At 37.7% G+C, this 8,183-nt stretch overlaps 1 protein-coding gene across 1 annotated transcript in view; it reads left to right on the top strand.

Annotated features, from left to right (window-relative positions):
* Nucleotides 1-8,183, top strand: part of PTPRM (protein tyrosine phosphatase receptor type M) — a 1,084,438-nt gene that overhangs the window by 541,024 nt on the left and 535,231 nt on the right. The gene's annotated exons all lie outside the window — the stretch shown is intronic.

The following is an 8,183-nucleotide window of genomic DNA, read 5'->3' as shown; positions in this document are numbered from 1 at the left end:
CAGCATTTGTTAATTTCTGTCTTGTGGACCTTTGCTGTTAGTGCTTGGGTGAGATAGTATCTCATTGTTGTTTTGATTTCCATCTCTTTAATGGCTAATGATTGCAAACGTTTTTTCATGTATTGGTTGGCCTTCTAAATATCTTCTTTGGAGATGTGTCTGTTCATGTCTTCTGTCCATTTTCTAGTCGGATTGTTTGATGTTTTTCATAAATTTTAGACATAAGTCCCCTGTCAGATAGGTTGTTGCCAAATATTTTTTTCCCAGTCTATAGGCTTTCTTTTTACTCTTTTGGAGAAGTCTTTTGATGCATATAAGAATTTAATTTTTGGAAGGTCCCAATCATTTAGTTTATCTTCTGTTGTTTGTACATTTTGGGTTGTGTCTAATAGTCTATTTATCCTATAAAATAGGATCCCTAATTTTCTTTGAGCAATGTTATAGTTTTAGGTTTTACATTTAAGTCTTTGATCCATCTGGAATCAACTTTTGTGTAATATGTGTGAGAGGTATGGATCTTGTTTCATTTTTCCGCAATGCAATATCTTGTTTTGCCAGTATCATTTGTTAAAGAGTCTACCTCTTCCTTTCTTAATGGATTTCATCCCTTTGTCAAAGATCTGCTAACCAGAAGTGGTTGGATATATATGTGGGTTCTCAATCCCATTCCACTGCTCTGTTGTTGTACCAGTACCAGGCTGTTTTGAATGATGTGGGTGTATAGTGGGCTTTGAGATTGGGGAGTGTGAGACTTCCTACTTTGTTCTCTTTCATCAGTAGTGCTTTTCTTATTCAAAGGCTCTTTCCTTTCCATGTAAAATTAATGATTGCTTTTTCCATGTCCTTAAAGAATGTTGATGGAATCTGGATTGCATTGAATGTATAGATTTCTTTGGGTAGGATTGACTTTTTCACAATATTCAATCTTCTTATCCATGAGGATGGTATGTTTTTCCATTTATGTAGATGCCTTATAGTTTCTTGAAGTAGTGATTTTTAGTTTTCTTTATATAGGTCTTTTGTGTTCCTTGTGAGATTTATTCCCAAATATTTTAGCTCTGGTGGTGTAGTGCCTAAGGCATTTGACTGCTAACCAGAAGACTGCCAGTTCAAACCCACTGGGCACTCCTTGGAAGGAAGGTTGGGCAATCTACTTCTGTATTGATACTGCCTTGGAAACCCAAGGAGGGTTTGCTTTGAGTCAGATCCAACTCAGTGGCAGTGAGTTTTGTTTGGTTTATATAGAGTTTGGACATTAAAACTCAAATTAATTTAACTTCTTCAGTTTATACTTGAGGCAACTGAAAATCAAGTAGGTAAGATGATTTATCCAAGTTACACAGTTTAAGTACTGGAGAATCTTAAATCAGAACCCAGTCCTTTAATCTAAATAAGATTTTTAACTCCTTGCTAAACTATACTTAGCTCTATTTAGAGTAACTGTAAAAGTTGCTACATCTAAGTGTTGTTGTTGTTGTTGTTGTTATTTGCCATCGAGTAGGTAGCCCTTAAACTAAAAAATTTAGAGTTTTCTTTTGAAATTCTAGGCAGTCTTTCCAGCCTGTGGAGATCTTACCATCTCTTAAAGGACTCTTTGTATATTTCCACAGTCAAAAACATTTCTCCAACCACTTTTTTTGAAAGGCAGCTTTATTTTGCTTTATTTATTCGAATGCCATAAAATTCACCCATTTGATGTGTACAGTTTAGTAGGTTTTATTATATTCAGAAAGGAGCTCTGGTGGCACATTGCCTAAAGCATTTGACTGCTAAGCAGAGGTTGGCGTTTCAAACCCACCAGCCACTCCATGGAAGGAAGATGGGGCAATCTACTTCTATAAAGATTTACCACCTGGGAGCTCTGGTAGCATAGTGCCTGAGGCACGTGACTACTAACCAGAAGGGTGGCAGTTCAAACTCACCAGCCACTCCTAGGAAGGAAGGATGGGCAATCTACTTCAATAGTGATACTGCCTTGGAAATCCAAGGAGGGGTCGCTAGAGTCAGGTCCGACTTGACAGCATGTAACAACAACAACAATAAACCCAGTGGGGATTGCTGTGAGTTGGAATCAACTCAGTGACAGTGAGTTTAGTTTAGTTTTGTTTGTTTTTTTTTTTTTTTTTTTTTTTTTTCAGTATATTCAGAGTTGTAAAAAACATCACCACAATAAACTTTGGGACATTTTCTTGACCCTAAAAAGAAATTCCATATCCATTAGCTGATATACCTCCCACTCCCTCTGCTGCAGTCCCAGTCCCAGTCCCAGACAACACTAGACTACTTTCTGTATCTATGGATTTGCCTATTCTGAACACGTATAATATGTGATCATTTATGACTGGCTTCTTTCATTTAGCATGTTTCTAAGGTTCATCCATGTTGTAGCATGTATCAGTACTTCATTTCCTTTTATTCTCAACAAATACTACATTGTATGGATATACCATTTTATTTCTCCATTTATCAGTTCATGGGCATTTTTTCCTACTTTATGTCTGTTAGGATTAATCTTACTGTGAACATTCATGTACAAGTTTTTGTTTTGATATATGTTTGCATTTATTTTGAGTACACAGGTAGGAGTTGATTACTAGATCATATGGTAAACATGTTTAACCATTTGATGAACTACTGAACTATTTTGAAAATGGCTGTATCATTCTACATTCTATCCAGCTGTATATGAAGTTTCCAATTTGTCTACACCCTTGCCAACACATTTTATTATCTACCTTTATGAATATAGCCATCCTAGTGGGTATGAAATTGTATCTCACTGGGATTTTATTTGCATTTGTCTGCTGTCTAATGATGTGAAGCATCTTTTCATATGCTTGTACAACATTTCTGTGTTTTCTTTGAGAACTGTCTATTCAGATCCTTTGCCCATTTTTAACTGAGTTATTTGTCTTATTAGTGAGTCTTAATAATTCTCAAATATTCCAGATTTAAGTCTATGCCCAGATACATGATTTGCAAATATTTTCTCCCCTTTTATGTGTTATCTTCTTACTTTCTTGACAGTGCTCTTTGTTACAAACTTTTTCATTTTTATGATGTACATTTTATCTATATTATCTTCTTTGTCGTGTTTTATTGCCATAACTTAAAAGCCATTGCCAAATCCAAGTTCACAAATAATTGTGCCTACATAGTTTTCTGAGAGTTTTAGTTCTTATATCCAGGTCTTTAATCCATTTTTACATGCTGTTGTTAGGTGCCATCAAGTTGTCTCTGATTCATAGCGACCTTATGTATGACAGAACAAAACACTGCATGGTCCTGTGCCATCCTCATGGTCCCTGCCATACCTGAGCCCATCATTGTAACCACTGTGTCAGTCCATCTCGTTGAGGGGCTTTCCCTTTTTTGCTGACCCTGCACTTTACCAAGCATGATATTCTTCTCCAGAGAATGGTCCCTTCTGAGAACATGATCAAAATAGGTAAGATGAAGTCTGGCCATTCACGATTCCAGGGAGCATTCCAGCTGCATTTCTTTCAGGACAGATTTGTTAGTTCTTCTGGTAGTCCATGGTACTTTAAGTATTCTTTGGCAACACTACAGTTCAAAAGCACCAACTCTTCTTTGGTCTTCCTTATTAATTGTCCAGCTTTCACATGCATATGAGGCTTTTGAAAACACCCTGGCTTGGGTTAAAAAGCAAATAAATAAATAAACCTACTGCCCTTCAGTTGATTCTGACTCATGATGACCCCCATTGGGTTTCCAAGGTGGTAGATCTTTACAGAAATAAATTGCCCCATCTTGCTTCTGCAGAGTTCCTGGTGGGTTTGAACAACCAAACTTCTGGTTAGCAGTCAGATGCCTTAGGCACACCTTAGTCTTTAAAGAGACATCTTTGCTCTTCAGCACTTTAAGGAGGTCTTTTGCAGCATATTTGTCCAGTGCAATATGATGTCTGATTTCTTGATTGCTGCTTCCATTGTTTTGATGGTGGAAACAAGTAATATGAAATTGTTGACAGCATTCTTCATTTATCTTTTGTCCATTTATCATGATGCTGTTTATTGGTCCAGTTTTGAAGATTTTTGTTTTCTTCATGTTGATGTATAAGCCATACTTCAGACTGCAGTCTTTAATCTCCATCTGTAAGTGATTCAAATCATCTTCACTTTCAGCATGCAAGGTTGTGTCGTATACATATTTAATTAATTAATGACCCTTCTTCCAATCCTGATGCTGTGTTCTTCTTATAGGCTAACTTCTCAGATTGTTTGCTTAGCATATGATTGAACAAGTATGGTGAAAGGATACAACCCTGACATACTCCCTTCTTGACTTTAAATCATGCAGTATCCCCTTGTTCTTTTCTAATGACCACCTTCTGGTCTATGTACAGGTTCTTCATGAGAAAAATTAAGTGTTCTGAAATTCCCATTCTTCTCGATCTTACCCATAATTTGTTCTGATACACCAGTCAAATGCTTTTGTATCATCAATAAAACACAAGTAAACATCTTTTTGAGATTCTTTGCTTTCAGCCAAGATCCATCTGACATCAGCAATGATATACCTCATTCCATGACTTCTTCTGAATCCAGCTTGCATTTCTGGAAGTTTCCTGTCAATATACCGCTACAACCATTTTTTAGTTATCTTTAGCAAGTTTTTACTTGCATGTGATATTAATGATAATTCAATAATTTCCACATTTTGTGGGATCACTTTTCCTTGGAATGGGTACAAGTATGGATCTTTTCCAGTCATTTGGCCAAGTAGCTATCTTCCAAATTTCTTGGTGTAGATAATTAAGTGCCTCCAGCATAACAATGCTTTGTTGAAACATCTCAGTGTATATCACATCAATTCCTGGAGCCTTATTTTTCACCAATTCCTGCAGTGTATTTTCGACTTCTTCATTTAGTACGATTAGCTCTTGATCATATGTCACTTCCTGGAAAAGATGAGCATTGACCAATTCTTTCTAGTACAGTGACTCTGTTGTATTCCTTTCATCTTCTTTTGATGTTTCCTGCATCACTTAATATTTTGGCTGTAGAATCTTTCAGTATTGCAACGCAAGGCTTGAATTTTTATTCAGTTCTTTCAGCTTGGGAAATGCTGAGCCTGCTCTTCCCTTTTGGTTTTCTAACTCTAGGTCTTTGAACATTTCATTATCATAATTGACTTTGTCTTCTTGAGCTGCTGTTTGAAATCCTCTGTTCAGCTCTTTTATTTTGTCTTGTGTTTTTTCCATTTGATTTAGCTGTTTTCCATCAAGAAATAGCTTCAGAGTCTCTTCTGACATCCATTTTGGTCTTTTCTTCTTTTTCTGTCTTTTTAATGACCTTATGCTTTTTTCATGGATGATGTTCTTGATGTCATACCACAGTTCCTCTGGTTTTTGGTCACTGGTGTTCAACGTCAACAACTCTATTCTTTAAATGGTCTCTAAATTCATGTGGGAAATAATCAAGGTCATATTTTGGCTCTTGTGGAATTGTTTTAATTGTCTTCAGCTTAAGCTTACATATGAGCTGTTGATGCTCTGTTCCACAGTCTGTTCCTGGCCTTCTTTTGGTTGAAGATGCTGATCTTCTCCATTGCCTCTTTCCACTGATGTAGTCTATCTGATTCCTATGTATTCTGTCTGGTGAAGTCCATGTATGTAGCTGCCATTAACGTTGAAAAAAAGTATTTGCAATAAATAAGTCATTAGTCTTGAAAAATTCTATCATGTGATATGCAGCCTCATTTCTATCACCAAGGCCATATTTTCCAACTACTAGTGATTCTTCTCTGTTTCCTACTTTTGCTTTCCAATTACCAGTAACAATAAACTCATTTTGATTACATGTTTGGTCAATATCAGATTGCAGAACTTGGTAAAAATACTCAATTTCTTCATCTTTGGTTTTGGTGATTGGTCCACAAATTTGAGTAATAGTAGTATTAACTGATTTTCCTTGCAGACGTGTGGATATTACCCTATTACTGACAGCATGTTACTTCAGGATAGATCTTGAAACATTATTTGTGATCATGAATGCCACACCATGCCTCTTCAATTTGTCATTCCCCCCATAGTAGATCATATGGTTTTCTGATTCAAAATGGCCAAAATCAGTCCATTTCAGCTCACTAATGCCAAGGATATCGATCTTTATGTATTCCATTTCATTTTTGATAACTTCCAATTTTCCTAGATTCATACTTTGTACATTTCATGTTCTGATTAGTAACGGATGCTTGCAGCTGTTTCTTCCCATTTTGAGTCATGCCACTTCAGGAAATACCAAACCAAAGCAAACCAAACACACTGCCATCAAATTGGATCCAACTCACAGTGACCCCTCCTTGGGTTTCCGAGGCAATATCACTACAGAAGTAGATTGCCCAACCTTCCATCCGAGGAGTGGCTGGTGGGTTTGCACTGCCAGCCTTCTGGTTAGTAGTCAAACATCTTAGGCACTATGCCACCAGAGCTCCCCTTCAGGATATGGAGATCCCGAAAGTTTTATTCCATCTCCCTCATTAAGGCAGGCTCTACTTTGAGGAGGCACCTCTTCCCTAGTCTTATCTTGAGTGCCTTCCAACCTGAGGGGTCATCTTCCAGCATTACATTGGGCAGTGTTTCAAGGCTATTTCTAATGTTTTCCAGTAATATATCAGACAGTGTTTCACTGTTACTCCTAAGGTTTTCACTGGCCATTCCTTTGATAAGGGGTGGCCCTTTCCTTTCTTGTTCTGAATCTGTCTTAGTCTAGAAGCTCTGTTGAAACCATGGGTGACCCTGCTAGTATTTAAAATACCAGTGACATAGCCTGCAGCCTCACAGCAATATGCAAGCCACAATGGCAGACAACTGACAAACAAGTGTCTATTAGTCTATCTTTATTCTGTTACTACACTGTCTTCTTTATTATTGTAGCTTTATAGTAAGTCCTGAAATTGGAATTTGTGAAACCTATGCAACCACTTTTTTTTTTTTAATTTTTATTGTGATTTGAGTGCACATTTAAAAGCAGATTTGTTTCACTCTGAACAGTTCATGCACATTTTGTTTCTTGGCACTGATTATAATCTGAACAATAAACAGCTCTCCTCTCATCTCCTCCCTATGACTACCCCTTCCCAATGTTCTTCTTACACATTTCTATCTGTCCAGCTTTCTCCTTATGCAAATGCAGCCCTTCTGATCTCTCACAGTTGATTGATCTAAGGGATGCATCTCCCTGGGGTAGGAGTTCTGCTCGTAGGCCTTTCTACTGTTTGGCTGAGAACTAATCCATGAAAGTGAGTCCAGTTCCAGACCTGAAGGATAACTGAGACCATAGTATCAGGGATTTCAGCCAACTCTGTCCAACCAATAATTAGGGCCTTTTTTGTGTTTCTCAATTTTATTTCACATTTTTTCCTCTCACTCTATCCAGGATCTCCAATTTTGATTCCTTTCTGAATGTTTGACATGTTCAGGTGGCATATAGTTCATATGGTCTCAGGTTCTTGAAGGCTGAGGTTCCTGTGGTCTGTTAGTCCTTTGAACTAATTGTTTCCATATGACTTTGATTTTCTTCACTCTTCTTTGCTCCAGGGAAGGGAAGACCAGTAGTTGCATCTTAGATCACCACTTAAAGCTTTTAAGACCCTGGTTGCTACTCACCAAATAAATATGTCCAAAATCCAAACCAAACTCACTGCCATTGAGTAGGATCCAACTTATAGCGACCCCTTCTTCAGTTTCTGAGGCAGTATCACTACGGAAGTAGATTACCCAAACTTCCTTCCGAGGAGTGGCTGGTGGGTTTGAACCGCCAGCCTTCTGGTCAGCAGTCAAATGCCTTAGGCACTATGCCACCAGAGCTCCTAACTTAATATGTAGAACAATATTTTTATGTACTATGCAGTGCCAGTTGAGCTTGATGTCCCCTGAAACCGTGGTACTAAGCTCACACACCCAGTGACTCACTCCCTCAAGGTGATTGGTTGTTGATGAGAAGTTACTCCAACCTTGTTCCCTGTTAGTTCTATAATGTAAATGGATATTTTTGTAGCGCAAATGCACATATAGGTCATGGGTACATTCTGTCGTCATGGAAATATTCCCATTTGCCTATCCACACTGATCTCCTCACCTGTCTATGCATCTACTTGCAAACTAGTATTTGTGCCTCCAACCACTTTTTGATAACTTACTCCATCACCAAAACTTTTAT

The sequence above is a fragment of the Orycteropus afer genome, unplaced genomic scaffold, assembly GCF_000298275.1.
Source record: "Orycteropus afer afer isolate SDZICR_OR568_19922 unplaced genomic scaffold, OryAfe1.0 scaffold00234, whole genome shotgun sequence".
Taxonomy (NCBI): domain Eukaryota; kingdom Metazoa; phylum Chordata; class Mammalia; order Tubulidentata; family Orycteropodidae; genus Orycteropus; species Orycteropus afer.
Note: the sequence above shows the minus strand (reverse complement) of the source record. Positions and strands in the feature narration are given on the sequence as shown.